Source organism: Rhinolophus sinicus, linkage group LG01, assembly GCF_036562045.2.
Source record: "Rhinolophus sinicus isolate RSC01 linkage group LG01, ASM3656204v1, whole genome shotgun sequence".
In the NCBI taxonomy this organism is placed as follows: Eukaryota; Metazoa; Chordata; class Mammalia; order Chiroptera; family Rhinolophidae; genus Rhinolophus; species Rhinolophus sinicus.
Window position 1 is genome coordinate 50,795,747 of NC_133751.1, and position 17,616 is coordinate 50,813,362.

The 17,616-nt window shown below is 40.8% G+C and overlaps 1 long non-coding RNA gene across 3 annotated transcripts in view; it reads left to right on the forward strand.

Moving 5' to 3' along the window:
* LOC141570993 (uncharacterized) overlaps positions 1-17,616 on the forward strand; it is a 58,699-nt gene that overhangs the window by 12,907 nt on the left and 28,176 nt on the right. For 2 of the 3 annotated variants that reach the window (XR_012495417.1, XR_012495413.1), the window contains exon 2: positions 15,832-15,999. This is a non-coding gene — a long non-coding RNA (uncharacterized LOC141570993). Of the gene's footprint in view, positions 1-14,646; positions 14,985-15,831; positions 16,000-17,616 lie in introns of all 3 variants that reach the window. The other variant, XR_012495414.1, reaches the window with a different exon arrangement.

Sequence of the window (17,616 nt, forward strand, 5' to 3'; positions counted from 1 at the left end):
ATTCCTGTTTTAACACTTTCCACCCTGCCTTTTCCAACACCTCTCACCCAACCATATCTGTGGAAGCCACATTCCTGCACAAAGCTAAATGTGTCTGGGGCAGCAAAGCAAAAGAATGTTATACCAAGATACTCTCCTTCTCAACTCCAAAACCTGGGAAGATTCAGTAAGACAAGGGAGGAGTGCTATAAGAGTCTAGGGATTAGGAACTGAAAAGTTTGGAGAAACAATATATTCAACTATATTTCCTCATTTTATCACCCATTTGGTTGGATTTTTCAGCATGGAATAATTATATATTGATATTTTCAGTCTTACCAATATGTAGCCACAAAAGTTATGAGTTGAGCACCTACTATGTGCGAAGCTCTGGACTAGATGTTCCATATATATAGAATAATTGTAGACGTGTTCTTAGAGGAGCTTATAGTCTAGTTGAGAAGACAAATATTACACAAGTAAATCCACAGGTGAGTATTTATCATGAATTATGATGACTGAAATATAGGAAATGGGTAAGGTGCTGTAAGATGGGGGAAAGACATAATTTACCTAGTGTATTGATTGTCTCTGTTGTAAAGTAAACTTTAAGCTAAGATCTGAAAAAGATGGGTTAGCCCTACCAAGAGTGAGAGGGAAAGTATGCGGGGGAGAGGGAATATAGGTCAAACAACCCTGAAGGAAGTAAAACCATGGCATGTTCAGGGACCTACCTGACGGAGGCCAATGTAGCACAAGCAGAGAGTAATAGAAGATGACTTTGGGGGGAGAATCAGGAGCTAGAACATGCAGGCTTTTGTAGACCATGGCCAGAAATTCAGAGTTTATGCTAAGTGTATTGAGAAGTCATTTAAGGTTTTTAGGCAGGGTGATGACACGATCTGATTTGTATTTTAAAAGCACCCTAGCCATTGTATGGAAGATGAATTAGAAAGAGTCAAGAGTAGATTCCTGAGGAGGCTGTTTTCAGGGTCCTGGTGAGAGATGAAGGTAACTTGGAGTAGGGAGGTGGAAGCAGTGATGGTGAGGTGTGGGAAGATCTGAGACACACTTTGAAGGTAGAATTGATAAGATGGACAGAAAGATTGGATTGAGCAAGGGTGGCTGGTGAAGCTGAGCTGGGTATTAAGAATAAATCCCAAGTTTCTAGTTTGGGCAACTAGTGGATATATTTGTATTTATTGAGTTAGAAAGAAACACTGTGGAAGAGAAACTTGCAGGGGGGCAATTGCTGGCGATCAAGAACTCAGTTTTGTACTCGGTGTGTTTGAGATATCTCAAGTAGATGTAGGCAGATGGCGAGTCAACACCTGAACTCAAAAGAGATGTCTGATTTGAAGACATAAATTTGAAATTTATCAAACTATAGGTAGTATTTGAAGCTAGGAGAAAGGATTGGTTTTCATGTCAGATCTGATGTTAACAATTAGAATTAAAAAGCCAGTAAAGGTGTAATGGTCCTTAGAAATACTCCAATACAGACTAATTTCTCAATTGATAGCAAAAGTGGGAGCTAAAGAAGTGAAGCCATTGTTAGAAGTGGAGTTTGCGGGAGACTCGCTTCCCTTCTGGACCAGCACTTTTTTTCTTTTACATTGTTTTGTCAACATTTAACGTTAAAATAGTTGAGACTGAGAAATCTTCCATATGGAATATAATTCTATAGATGTAGCTCATGGTGTCACCTCCCTTCTTTCATATTCTCACCTGCTGTGTGTAAACCACCACACCCTCGTGACAAACCTGCTCCCCTCTTCCTTTAATCAACATGGAACCTTCTCGCCTGGTTCCCTATTCAATGAATAAGAAGGTGCAGTCACACCTCAAATAAACTTACCTGGGATATTTGACATCGAGGCGGTCCAAGTCTTAAAGTGTGACTGAGCTACTGCAGGGACACTCCCATGCAGCTCCATCCTACTCAGCTCAGCATCCCTGGCCCTCGGGAATTATTCAGTAACTGGATTATTTCTCCTCTTGAATGTGATTGCCTCATGTTCTTCTCCTTGATATCTTCATCCAGCCCTGACACCTACGCTAAGTAAATTAGCCATCTAATACATGTTTTGAATGAGAGGGACCCAATAAACTGAAAACTTTCACTGGATTTTATGTACCTTTAGTTATCTAGTTATCTGTCTATCTTTCCCAAGTAAATACATTTACTGAGCACATACTATATATTTGGTATGTCACTAAAGGTTGCAATTGTGTTCAGTCTTTAAAATAACAGTTGTCAAATAGAGGTTGTTATTAGCTATTATTGTCCAGTGTATATGTTTGCATACATTCCATCCAATTCAACAAGTATTTGAAGTGCATCAACCATGTATACAGAGGTAAAAGAGGAAGCCTCTGTCACTCAGGCCTCTAAGGCCACTGCAGGAGAGATCAACAAATATACAAGCAATGGCCAGGGCTATCACTGAGCTACAACTGATATACTTTAGTTGCATAAGAGAACATGATTGCTTCAAACTAAGAGATCTGCGAAAGTTTCTTGGAGGGGTGGAGTTTGAACATAATAATAAAATAATGTAAAATAATGGATATATCCTTGAAATAGACATCAACATTAAAAGCATAGCTTTGAGATAATACGAGCTAACATATAGACCATACTTAGTATGTACTGTTCTAAATACTTTATGATGTGAACTTATTTAATCCTTACAACCACCTTATAAAATGGATGGTATTGCCATCCTCACTTTACAGACAGGAAGCTGAAGCACAAAAAAGTTAAGTAACGTATCTAAGGTCAAACAACTAACAAACAAGCAGAGTTGGGATTTGAACCCTAGCGATTTAAGTCTTTGCTGTTAGCCATTTGTGCTCTACTGCACTATGAATGAAGGGTAGCACTTCAACAGGTAGGTTTCAGAGAGGGGCATGGGGAAGCAAGGTATTTAAGACAGAGACGAGAGCTAAAACAATGGCACAGAGATTAGATATACATCTAATAATGCTTTATTTTGTCTAGAAAGCTGTCTCGTTTGCAAAGAACTTTCCCAACCATTTGTTAATGTGCTTCTCACAGTGGCCCTGTGGAGTATGCCATGATTGTTATTCCAACGAGAAAGACTAGGAAATTGGGACCCAGAATGGGAAGGCACCAGCTGGGCTAGTTAGCTGTATGTGCAGTTCAAAACCTGGTTGTTTAACTTCTTTACTCTGAGGAAGGCCCTGTGCTAGCCTTTTTATATATGTGTTCTAATTTCACTCCCGCAATACCCTGAGAGGTAGGTGGTGTTGCATTTCAAAAGAGGAAACAATTCAATTCTGCCACTGCGTGACTTTGTTTTTTTTTTTTTTGAGAACACTCAAAAACCTCATGAGGCATGTTGGTTTTCAGTTTCATGCTCTTTGGTCCCACTCTTTGGACCCACTCTTTGGTCCCTGGGAACCCCTGAGGATGGAGCATTACCTGTTCATTACCACACGCAGCTTCTCTGAGAATGGAAAATCCCAATTAATTTCTTTGCCAAAATCCTCCAGTGATTACTACACTTGGCCAACATTTCCTGTGTGGTGGAAGTCAACATTTAAATATGAAACCTAGCTTCAGTTTTTAAAAGTTAATTATGTTTATTAGGAGTTCATTGGCTTTGTGAATCTATGAGGGAAAAGCTGGGACACTTAAGACTGGCCAGCAATTCGACGCAATTGCTGAAATATTTGATGCAATCTGGGACTAGCTGGCAACCCCATCTCCAGCTCAGTGAGTATCTGCTGTGTAGGGCATAGTTCTAGGCCCTCTAGGGGGAATATAAACATCAGTGGCTAGAGAACGAGAATGGCTCTACCATGGATCCAGTGACAAGTATGTCCAATGTCAAAGAAAGGCAAACAGGCAAGAGCTGGGAAAAATTCATAGCCAACCCCATGGCTTCAGGCAGCCAGGGCTGTATTCCCAAGCAACGGCTTTGTTTGTGCATGTTCAGTCCGGGAAGTAGGTACGGACGACTGTGTTCAGTCCTGTTGCCTTCCGGATTTGATTAAAGCTCTTAAGAGAGTCATGACCTCAGCCTGGAATGGCAACATTCAAAAGAGACAACAGAAAAGAGAGATAAGATGACTAAAAGCTTTTAGTGCAAGAGGAGGGAGAATGGATAGAGTGAAAATTGGGAAGTTTCCACTTTCAAGGCCAACGTTATAATGAAGGGCCTCGGTGTTTAATGCTGTTGTCAAGCTTTTCAGTAGGGTCTCCCCTGCAAGCTGGATGATTCCTCTCTGTGCCTCTTGCTTTGGTTTGCTACCTCACAGGTATTCTTTTGCGATCTAATGCAGTAAAACACAGTGACTGGCTCGTTAACATGAAGTGTAGAAAGTAGACTGTTTGATATACTGTCCAGCTATCACAGTCATCTGGTGAAAAAATAGGATTAGATAGTTAGACTCATGTAACAGAACCTTAGAAATCATCTGGCCCAACACCTGCATGTGGTAGGTGAGAAGAGAGATGGTAGTCAGTGCTTTGCCGAAGTGTGCCTGGGGAGTTAGAGGCTGAGGGAACTCTGAGGGTGTGGGAAGGAATGAGATACTGAGAAATGCTATAATCCTGCTACTCTGTTGAGCCCCTTACGACCTAGTCTTATTTTAATTTTATTTTTTTATTAAATGTATTGGGGGGTACCATTGATTAATAACATTACATAAATCCCAGGTGTACAACTTTATAATATGACGTCTATATACTCTATTGTGGGCTTACCATCCTGAAGTCCAGTCTCCTTCTGTCACCCTGTATTTGACCCCCTTTATCCTTTTCATCTTATTTCATACAAGACGACAGGCAGGTCTCTTCATTTTTTACATCAAGAGCCAGAGGCTCTGAATGGAAATAGTCTCTCTGAGATCAAAGAACTAAGAAGTAGATGGGGAGGGAGGGTGTCAAACCCTGGTTGAGTTCAACCCAAAGCCCATGCTCTTGACCTAATACCTTCTCACCAAGTTTTCTGTTTCCTTGCAAAGACCCAGTTTTCAGGGTTTCCAAGCACCTACAGAAAATGGTGGTGGCTAGGGAGGGGGTTGTTTTTATTTTTTAAAAGTCTATCTGTGAATCACTGTGTAACCCTCTTTCATGTAGCTCAATTTTGCAGTCTCCAATGGTTCAGTGCACTGGATGACCCACACCTCTTTTGCCCTTAGCACTTGGCAACTGGTGCTCCACGACATAGGGAAACGGTCCTCCTTGGCCTCCAAATCCAAGTAGTTCTTACCTACAAAATAAATTGTCTACATATGTTTCTTATGGTTATCTGAGGCCAAGGCAAAGAGATATGCCTCTCTTTTCTTTCCACCAGCACCCAGAAGGTGCTCAGAAAACTTTCTGCTGCATAAAATTTTAAAGAGTGTGTTTTGTCAGTCTCCTATACACTGTTACAGGAGGCTTTTTAATTTGACTTCATGTTTGACACAGGCTTTTTAATTTAGTTTAATTTTATTTTATTTGGCCTTTCTCCGGCCTATAGGCCCAGTATCCATTCATCTGTACATCTATCACATATCCAAATGAATTTATATCCATCACTACCAAACACCACACTCAGTACCCTACATGTTATACATACTCATAGAGATATCTGCATACTTTCAGTGAATACTGATGAAGCCCCATTACGTGGCAGGTACCAGGTGAGTTGCTACAGAAGTGTCACCACAATCCAGAAGACGGGGATTGCTAATTAACGAAAAAGTCATGTCATTTCTTATACTACTGCTTTTATTTTACTTTTTTTCTGATGGTTAAAAAGACCAACTATATTATTCTTATGGTCTTACAAAATATTCAGCTCAAAATCCTGGTTTCTCGTAAGTTGTTATTGTGTGTTGCCATGAGAAACCCTTCGTAGAACAAGGCAGTGGCCTAAAGAAGGGTTTGGATTCACAGGTGGCACATGGACCTTCCTTTTCACTTTTGGAATTATGTTTAATAGTTCAGAGTCTATTATCTGCCTGGGCCTCTGGTGTTAAAGTCATGTACTATTCACTTGCCCAAATTCAAGTGACTGGGCAGCACTGTCGGCTGCTGAATTAGTTGCTTTAAGGTCACTGGAAAGGCAGCTTGTGGAAAGAGCACAGACTCTTAAAACAAAGCTGGCTTCTTCTGACTTTGACACCAAGGACCTGTGTGACTCTGGGCAAGTTACTTAACCTCTCTGAGTCTTTGTTTTCTTATCTCTAAAGAAAAGGGTAATACTATCCAGTTCACAAATGTATGTAAGGATGAAAGGGGAGAAGTAATCCCCAGGACCTTGTGCATGGGGAATAAACAACACCTCATTTGAACACTTAGCCACGTCCTCAGGACGGTACGTCTTCCAACACCTCCTGTATCCCTCCCATATTCAAAAGCCCAGATGAAAGATTACTGGATTAGTCACTAGTTTGGAACCCCTTCTCCTCCTTTCCTTGCCACTGAGGTAGATAACCTATATGTGAGTCTGAGTTATTATCTCAGCGACACTCACAGGCCCTTCATTAATCCCCACTGCAATCGCCCAGCTTTCACAATGCGAGGCACTTTCCCGTCCATTATTCATTTGATCTTTACAACAGCCCTATGAGAACAACAAGCCAGTGTTGTTATCCTTCTCTGACAGATGAGCAAGCAGAGGGTTCGGGAGGTTAAGTAGTTAGTGCAGGGTCACTCTTCCAGATTCAGGTCTTTGACTCTGAATTCCAGCCTCGAGCTTCCTATTATGCCAAGCAGCCATGGGATTTTTTGCTATGTACTAAAAGACAGACAATAGGTATTCTGGAAGAAATAAAACAGAACGTAAAGGCTAATAGAGAACAAGTCAGTTATTCTGGGCCTGCCCACCCCCGCTGGATGCCACTTGGCCTTTGCCCAGTGGCCCTCTCTCCCACGCACTGTATTCTCAGGTTCTGGTCACAGCTCAAACCTGGGCTTCTGGGCCACCCCACTCATTTCTTCAACTACCATTTACTGAATGCCAGGCACTGTGCTTTACTGCCCTTTGGAGTTTTCTTCTAGCAGAGAGAATATACTGGAAAGTAAATATGTGCAGTCGTTTTTATGATAATAAATGTTGAACAGGGGAAAAGGCAGAGAAAGGGGAGAGGATATGTGTGAGGGGGAAAGACGCAAGGTGAGATATGGTGCTAGGGAAGGCATCACTGAGCAGGTTACATTATAGACTGAGAAGAGGTGAAGGAGAGAGCTGTTTGGCTTTCCTGGGGTCAGAGAACCAGGCAGAGGGAACTGCAAGCATCAAGGCCCTAAACCAAAGTGTACCTGGCATGTTTGAGGAACAGCGAGAAGGCTGGTGTAGGTAGAACAGAGTGGAGGACGGAAGAGCAGTGGGAGAGGAGGACAGAGAGGAAAGGGGAGTACGTTGTATACACACCCTTGGGCATTGGAAGAACTTTCTACTACTCTGGATGAGATGGAAAGCCACTGAGACTTTGGACAGAATCTAAAATTTATTTTCATTCAATTCCTCTGGTTGCTCTGTTGAGATGGGCAAAATGGGAGCAGAGGGACTATTCAGGAAGCTGTTGTGATAATCCTGGAGAGAGATGATGGTGGCTTGGACTCAGAAATGGTGAGGAGTGTTTGAATTCTGTATATATTTTTGAGGCAGAGCCTGGTAGTTTGGATGTGGGTTGTGGAGAAAAACAGAAGTCAAGAATTGCTCTAAGTTCTTAGGTCTGAGCAACTGTAACAAATGGGATTGTTATTTGCCAGAAAAGGAAATGCTACAGGTGGAGCAGATTTGAAGATGTTGGGAGCACATCAGGAATTGAATTTGGATGAGTTCAGTTTGAGACACCGATAGACAGTCAAACGGTGGTGACTGAGCAGGCAGCTGGTTTTCTGAGTCTGGAGTTCCAGAGAGAACTCTAAGCTGGAGATAGAAATTTAGAAGTTGTCAGTGTTAAGATTTTATTGAAACTGTGAAACAGATCTCCAGGGAAGTGAGCATGGAATGAGAAGTGGTCCAAGGGCCGAGCCTTGGGATTCTCCCTGTCAGAGGTGGGGAGAAGAGGAGGCCCAGCCACATGAATGCGGGGTAGCCGGGGAGATAGGAGGAAACCTTGCTTATCCTTTCTGTGAAATGCTAGCAAAACTTGTTTATCTCCTTCAACTCTAGGTTTATATTTCCTTGATAGAGGCAGACTAGAGGCATCTTTAGAGTGAGAATGAAGTCACTTCTCCACTCCCTACAGGGCTTAGCATCTAGGAGCCCTTCAGTTACAACTCAGCTGGTTGTCTCACAGATGTATCACAAAGTGAGTGAGTATAAAAGACTCAAGAAATCATGCGGCTTTGTGATTTCCTAACTGTATTTTTTGGAGTGAGACAAGGTGTTATTTTCTTTCATCTTTGGAAATACTATGAAGCTGTGACCCTCCTTTCTGAGAAGCCCTAATAAAAGCAGCAGTGTCCTGTCAGGCCAAGATCTTACCCCTTGCTTCTAAGAAATATTTGTGATTTTCATCACACCCCAGACATTGCAGAAGGCTCCAGTGCTTTATCTAGTCAAGAACATTCACAGGGCAGAGGGGCCGAGGAGAAACACACTGTCTTCTGAGAACTTTGGCCTCATTTCAGACTGATTTGAGAAGAGAAGATACCATCTGCCACATTCTTTCCTCTGAAGACCCACTGAAGGCCCAGAATCTGAGACAGGATTGTAGAGGTCGTCTAGTCCAACAACCTCCTAGAAAGATGAGGAGCTGGGGCCTAGAAGGGCCCCAGTATATTGTTCAAAATCACATACCAAGTGTTCGATCCACGACTAAAAACCAGATTTCTGCTTGAAATTTTCTGCTCAGGTTCAGATTCAACTAAACTCAATTAGTATTTACTGTAATATATATGCCAGGAAACATGCCAGGTACATTTACATGTTACCGCTCTTAATCCTTAGCACAACCTCTAAGACAGATACTATTATCCTTTAACATATGAGAACATTATGTCCAGCCAGGAAAGTGAAATGTCCAGGGTCATATGGCTGGCCTGTTGGAAGAGGAAGACTGGAGCCCACAGCTATTTGACTCTGAGTCCAGTGCTCATTCTAGCACACCTACTGCTTTTCTCAGCAGGACTCATTTCACAGGGTTATTTATTCCCACAGTACGAGGCACTGCCCTAAGACCCTGCTCTCCTACCAATAGGTGAGGCGTCTCCAGCGTGGTGTGCTACAGAGTGACAATTTTGAGCTCAGAGTGTAGACTCTGGGTTTGAAACATGACTTTACCACTTACTAGCTATGTAACTTTGGGCCATGTAACTTCCCTAAGCCTAAGATTCCCTCATCTATATTATAGAAACAATAATATACTTACCCCCAGGGAGTTAGGATTAAGTAATAAAATATGTATAAATCACTTAGCACAATGTCTGACATGTATAGCAGATGTTCAATAAATGTTAAATGTAATAGTTAATGGCTGACTATTTAAAAACCCTGAAACTGTTTTGGAACATACTGTCCAATGCTTCAAATTTCTTTTTTTGAAATATGTCCAGGTGAGAAATTCAATACCAAAATCCAGACCTGACATGTTTTTAGGAGTTTCAGTAACATGCTTTCTGTGTCAATCAGGATTCTACTAGAAAGAGAACCACCATAAGTGACATGGGATAATTGGAATTAAATCTCACACAACTAATATAAGACCAAAAGTATGTAGTGATAAAGTCCTAAAAACCCCTTCAAAATATCAATGAAAAAAAGTGTGAATGGTAAATATGAATGTATACATATAGGAAATACACTGGAAAGAAACTCACCACAGTGTTCACAGTGGATATTTCTGAATGATGGGATATGAGAGGTTGAATTTTCACTCTCATTTACAGGCTTTCTAATTTTGTACACTAAACAAGTATTCAAATTAGAAATTATTTAATTGTTCACATTTATTGTTCATTTATTTCTTACTTTACCTAACGCCCTTTTTTCTCTAAAAATTTAAGATAATATATTGGAAGCGGTTAGAATTTTAAAGCTAATTATGAGGAAGAGACAACATGGAAGAAAGAGAATGTATATAGGAGAACCGCATAGATAATCATTTGATTTAAGTTTAGTAAATTTAACCCTCTGGATTCTGAGAGTCATGAACAGAAGATATTATCTTACCCAAGTGAGAGTTTAAAGAAAGGAATACCAGTCTGGTGGTGCTATAGACTAGGTACTCAACCAGCGCTGCAGGGCGCCCAGGCTGGAGTCTAGGCCCATCTCACACGCCCAGCGTCTCCCTTTTCTTTTCTCCAAAGAGAACCCTCGCATGAGGACTTTCCTGTTGTGTCTGTGTGTTTTATTTGCCAGAGCCTAAGGTCATTGGTGGAGGGAAGGACGGGGATGGTGGGCTAAGGGATAAGCTGGCTGATCACAGTGAGACCTCTAACTCCCATGGGGAAAGAGGGGTTGCTCCTCTTACCCACTGGCACCTGGCAATCCTGGTGAGAGAGAGACAAACCAAAGACAAGAAGCTTGGGGATTTTGGGGGCATTTTTGGTTAAGCATGTTCAGATTGGAATCTGATATTCTAGATAGCATCGAAGAGTGTCTGGCTTAGAAGTCTCAAAAGCCATGTAGTCCAATTCCACATTTGATAAATGGGGACACTGAAACCCACAGTCAAATGTCTTGTCTAAGACCACACAGAGCCTGGAGAGAAGCAGGGATTTCACACTCCTGGCTGAGTGCACTGGCCACCACACCTGATCTCTCCAAGTCTCCCCCCCCGGATGACTTCATGAAGCTGATAATGATCAAGAGAGGAGGAGAGAGGAGAGAATGGGTGCTTTAATCTTATCCCCATTTGGTAGGAACAGGAAAATTTCTCCCACAGGCAGGCACACTAAATTGGTTAGTTTTTTTTTTCAAGACCCTGGTCTGCCTACAGCAGCAGACCCAGCTTCTGATGAATCGTCGTCATCTCTTCTCTTCCCACTAGTCCTGATGTGATCCAGGTGGTGAGCAAACAGTCTAGACTGCTGGACAAAGCTCTTGGGTGGTGCCAGTCAGCGTGAGGTGTGCTCTGTGTTTCATTCCTCTCACTGATAACAGATAGCTGCCTATCTAAAGTTGCTTCCTGGATCTCAACAGAAACCTCATACCTGGTTGTTGCTCCCAGAAAACCTTCCTACCAATAAACTTGCACATAGCCACTCAGCTAAGACAAGCAATGACCCAAGAAAAACCAAAAAAGGGTGTGGTTTGGATATCAGGATTTTATTACTGGCATTAGTCAGGTAACCACGGGCCAGTGAATTTTCAAAGCAATTTAAATATTCTTAAGTTCTTTTTAAAAATAATGCTTTGATACTTTCCTTTGATACCCAGACACTGTGCAGAGAAAGAAGAATGAGAACATGACCATTTCAAAGCTCCATTTTTGTCTTAATCACCTTAGTAACTCCATGAACCTAACTCTAAAGTCTAAAGACAATCTTGAAAAAGAGTATCTATCGTGTAGGAAGAGACAGAAAGATATAGACAGACACAGACTAAGCCTAAAGTCAGACAAGTGACTACGTTTTGATGCTTCTGTCCATTCAGTGTATAACTCTGGGAAAAGCATTTCACTTTCTGGCCCTAGTTTACTCCATGAAAAACTGGGATAATATTCATACTTGAACTTTCAAACTCTGCTGTATTTTTCAGAGGATCAACACAGTGGATAGAAAAACATTTGAATATTATTAATTTTAGTGTTAGTATTAGTCCTCAGTAGCATTAGCCCTCTCCACAAAATGAAATTGGTCTCCAGGTATCAAACGCTAGTATTTCTGAATGGATAGGAAAAGAAGATAGAAGGAACAAAAAAAAATAAATAAATAAAAGTAAATATTTTCCTGGAAAGCTCTGTTGTTTAATCCTCTTCTTGGAGTGAAACATCCCAGCTACACTGTATGGAACAGAACATGGGCTTCTGTTTGACGTCACCATTCACCCAATGGTCAGTATCATTTCTCTTTTTTCACCAACAGATTCAAAACTCTTATGTTTGGGCTTCTCTGGTGACCACGTTAAACATTTAAATCCCCTGCTTGAACATGTACCATAACCTAAACAATCCAAAGGAAGACAGAAGGGAAGGAAGAGGAAAAAGAGCAGAAAGAGAGAGATACCATTGTTTTCATGGAAGGAGAGTGCTTAATGAAACTTACATGTTAGTGTAGAGCCAAATAGTTTTCTCCAAACAGAGAAGGTCATAGTAACTCCAGACAGGAACAGACAGGAGCAGAAACATGAGCCCTGCTCTCCAACTAGTAGTGTTACCACCCACCTGTTATTCCTAAAAGAGACATTGGAGTGAGCCAGGCCTTGACACCTTGCCCTACGTTAGCAAGCATGGCCCTGGCCTTTCAGGTACAATCCTTCCAGGGATGGGCCTCTCTCCCCAGTTTTGGGTTCTACCTGAAGCCAGGATATGTCCTGTAAAGATTCCCAACCCTTCTTGATCCATAGACCAAGTTGCCATGCCTACCAGTATTGGACAGTGTTACTCCTTAATCCAGCCAGCAAATCAAGACAAAGCCAAGGTGAGTAGTGGGAATCAGAAAACTGAAGGGAGGAGGGCCGGAGGGCCATAGGGCCTTCTAAAGAGCCCAAAGAGAGAGTTAGGGCAGGAATCCTCTTTCGTAACACCTTCCCATGCCATTCTTTAACTCCTGAGTCACTGTCCAAGCCCCACAGTTTGAACCAAGACTCAACCACCTTACCAGATCTGGGCGAATGCTGCAAACGCTGCCTCTTGCACAATTATGGCAATTTGACACGGTGTTGTTCCTGTTGCATGTCAGTTCTTCCCGTGCACCTCTTTTCAAGTGGTCAAGTCTCAGCTGGATCAGGAAAGATAAGCCAGGTATAAGAGAAAGCCAGCTGTCATTAGCCAGTGTTGAGCTTTGAGCAGTGCATGTGTAGTCACACTATTTGGTTGATTAATGCAGGTTCGGTTGGGAAATACTACATTTTAAGGAAGTGCAAAATTTCACTTGTGAGTTGAAGTAGGCATCGTGACAAGTGGAGAAAGACTGGATAAAATTTTAGAACAATCCTTTGAGCCATGGGCACAGAGCTGGGCACAAACCAAGCTGAGTCCAGGGATTCTCAGAAGATTCAGAGAGAAGTAGGCAGACAGCTAATTGTCAAGAACCAACAACAGATACCAAGAACTTAATCTTGCCCCCTCTTGTTTGCCACGTCCAAGTCTGGGCATGTCAGTTACCTCTACTGAACGTTTTTTTTCATAATTCTGCCATCCATGTTTAATTGAAATGCATTACCCAGAGATCTGTGGCTTAGAATCCTGGAATATTGGTATCTTTTGTATTAAAAGGGTCAGTTAACTCATGTGTAGATTTGGCTCCCTTTTCTTTTTGAACTCATTTTTTGAAAAAAATACAAAGATGAAACCCATCACCCACATTTTCAGAGTTGGCCTGGTAAGAATAGATAGAATGAGAGATCATAAAATTGTTGGGCTCAGAAGGCCTTTAAAGATTACTCTGTATCTGAATCTCCAACGCAACACACCGAAGAAAGTTTCTATCAAACTCCTTCTTAGATATCTCCAAGGCTGGGGACTCTCTGCCCATTCCATGATTGGTCAGATTTAAAAGTTGGATGATTTAAACTTGGACTCATTTATTGGTTCAAATATAGGAAGGTTTTCATCACAGCAAAATAACACTTACCAAAGATACTTGGGGCTACGTGTGGTTGATGACCTCAATGGATGCAAATAGGGTTCATGGCCACAGATTATACCCTAAATCCTAACACATATGTCAGTCCATGGTCAGCAGAGTGGACAAATTGTATGCTGCACATAGTACACATCTATTGCCAGGACTAGAGAAATATTTACAAATGACAATCAATCTTAGGTACTGATGATGGCATGCGTGTGGAAATCTTTCCTTGGTCACAGGGAAAGGAACTTGATCTGATTTACTTTGATTTTAGCTTTTAAGAGAACATGTGAAAATCAGGTCAATATTGCACCTTTTCAGACACAAAATGGACAGTTAAACTCTCTGAGCACTTTAGTAATTTCTACAGGTTTTCTTTTTCTTGATACTATGCCTAAATCAGAAAATTATAGATTTTTGTACCCAATACAATTTTAGAACTGAAAGATTCCCAGGAAATCTTATCTGATTTCCTCATCTTATAATTAGGAAACTGAGGCCCACAGAGAGGAAGCAACTGACCCAAGGTCACAGAGCCCTTTTGAGATGGAGTCACGACTAAATCACAGGTCTCCTTACGCCTAATAGAGTGTTCTACTCTTCATTGTCAATGATCATATGATAAGTATGTACAGAGAGTGGTGGTCTTTCTAGTGTGCGTTGGAACAGGAGCTACAGAAAATTTTATGGAATAGAGAAATAAGCCAGCCTCTCCCCACTCCGCAGGGAGCAGCCTCATGGACTGAGGATTGCTAACATGCCTTTTAAAATATCGGTACACAACAAATAAACACATGACAAACACCATCTGTTTGTATCTACATGCAAATATATCAAAATGATACCCACCAGAAGAACTGAAAATTATTGAGCATCTACTATGTTCCAGGCACTTCACATACCCTATTAGCTCTAATCCTCCAATAACTGTAAAGGTTAGTGTTATTATGATTGTTTTCCAGGTGAGTAAACTGAGGCTCAAAAGATACATGTCCTGTGTGGCAGAGTCCAGATTTGGAACCCAGTCTTCCTGGCTCCAAAGCCTGCTGTTTTCACCATAGCCATCACTTTCTCTAAATGATCTCCAACCGACTCCTGTGTCCCACCTACCAACAAGCCCCAAACATTTTATGTGACTGGTGCTGGTGTGGAACAAACTCGAGATTTTTTTTTTCTTGACTATTCAACTTAGTTATCTTGTCAGTCAATTTGAGAAGTATCTCCCCCATTTATTGGTGTATTCTTCATATTTAATGCATCTTGCAGAAAACAAGGCAAAGTAAGACCCTAGCATCTGGTGGTAAGTTGCATGTTTGATATGTAAACATAAATAAATAAATAGAAATAATAACATTTTGAAAATATTTATTTATTACTCATAATTTTTAAAACAGTTTGTACTAAAACAGGTTTATGTTAAAAACTATCAGCAACATTTAAAATCACCTTTTTTTGCAGTAGAACTGGGTTCAGAATCTGGTTATAAATTCTTTGCATAAATATAATTTTTTCTTTTAATGGATGTATTTTAAAGATGTATATTTTGATGTTTTAAACAGAAAAGAAATACATGAATTAAATCAGTATTTGCCTTAATAAAGAAATATTTGCTTTCTAGGTTCGAATAACATATATATATATACATCCAAAATAGATCATGGATTTTGTTAGGTGCAATGGTCTGGTAAAGTGAAAGAAAATGTGACTATGTAATTTTAGCAGAATCATTTTGTTGCTGCTGTTAAAGTCCTGGGTGGAAGTCCATGAACATGGAACGTCATGATCTACTTGGAGTTCTGCTGCAGAGAATAATTATATGGCAGATTAGAGAAGTCAGTCCTGGAACTGATGGGAGAACTGTCATCTTATGAATGAAGCTGTTATAAGATGCAAGATATATGGTTTATACTCCTATTTCATACATAAGTGAAATATAAGCATCCTCTCTTCTAAAATTCACCGAGGATTTTTCAGTTCAAATATACAATTAGAGTCAATGATTGAAGCACACTAAAAATAGCCAACTTTAGTGAGCGCTTCCTGTAAGCCAGGCATTGTTCTATGCATTTACAGGTATTAACTCTTTGGTCTTCACAAACTTAGTGAAAGAGGAATTGTTATTCTCTTTACTTTTATATATGCTCAAGTTTTCAGCGCCGCTACACCAGAGAGCCTTTGTTCAGTGTGAGGCAGTGAAACCAAGAGCTTAGAGTCTCCCACTGCAATGCTGCACTACCTCTCTGGACCCCTGGCCAGTGAACAGGCCCTCCACTCCTCAGACGATAACCCAAGCAGCAAGGGTGAAGTCTACTGTGGTAAGTGTTGGAGCAGAATCTCTGTGGTTTGTACCACCTCAATGCCACCATCTTCCTTGCCAGACAGAGCTTCCTATTTTGATGGGTGAATCACCCAGTTACTCCTCATGATCTTCCCCTGAATTTCCTCTTTAAGGGTAGGCTTTTTCATGTCCAGCCTCAGGCTTCCCTTACTGGTCACCTCTGAATGTTTTGTTGGCCATTCCCTGAGCTTGAATTATTTTCCTTCTGACAATGTCTGCTCTTTCTTAGACTCAAAAAACACAAGTCAATTCTTCTCTCCCCAAAATGTAAGCTCCCAAAGATCAGGACTCATGTCTGATTTATTTTTCATTCCTATACCATCTGTCCAGCACATAGCAGTCTTTTAACACATGTTGAGGGAATAAATGAATGACGAGTAACTGTTGAAAGTATGAATGAATTTCTAGACTCAGCAGTCCCCCAGACATCTGTTCTAGTATTGATTCCTTCAGTCATTTACTCAGGAAATATTCACTGAGTGGCCATTACCTGAAAGGGAATGTGAAGTTCTATGCATGGGATGGAAATATTCATGCTTGAAAACTCACACTTTCTTCATTGATGCATTTGTTCATTCACTCGATTAGTAAGCATTATTGAGTACTTCCTATGCTAAGAACATGTAGTAAGTGGAGTAATGGATGTTAAAAACCATGGACTAGGGCTGGCAATCTCTGGTTTTCAACTTGACTTCACCACTTAATAGCTGTGTACTTGGGCACATTTTCTTACCCTCTCTGGGACACTGTTTCCTCATTTGCGAAATGAGAAAAATACCAGTATCAATATCCTTAGCTATGAGGATTAAAAGAGATCATATATGTTAAGTAGTCAATAAATTTTAGCAATTAGCTGATATCATTCTCTTGGTAAGAGAGACAAAGAGGAATTAGACATAATCATTCCTCTTAAGGAACCAATAAACTCATGAGAATATAAATTATTCAAATACGAGGTGCAAATAAAAATGCTGGGGTACTCAGATTAAGTAGAAATGATTTGTAACAGGGAAAAATCAGAAAAGGTTTCCTTCTGTGGAGAAGTTTGCATTTAAGCAAGATTGGACATGTAGACATGTAGGGTAAAAGCATTCCAAGAGGTGGAAATAGCAGCATAGATAAATGGAGGTATTAAAGAACAAGTCCATATTTTGGACTGTGGTGTTACTAAGCAATTAATTTGACAGGACTGCAAAAGACATAAAGATAGAGAGAGACAATCCTAGAGAATAGTGTTGGAAATATCTTGGAGAGGACCTTGAAAACCAGTCAAGGAGTTTGTGTTCCATTCTATGTAGACCAATTTTGTGTTTCTGGATTTACGTGCATCATTTACTGGTTTTATTTTTATTTCAGTTTGTGGATGGGTATATGAGGTCAGACAATTAAGTTCATGAATTCATCCTAGAAAAAGTGCTACATACCTCATTGCTGAATATCACTACAGTCACCTTCAAAGTACTCCCCTTGGGAAGCTATGCACCGACGCCAGAGCCTAGTCAACCCTTCAAGGCAATTTTGGAACTCTTTTTCTGGAATGGCCATCAGGGCTGTCATTGTATTATCCTTGATGTCCTGAGTGTCATCAAAATGT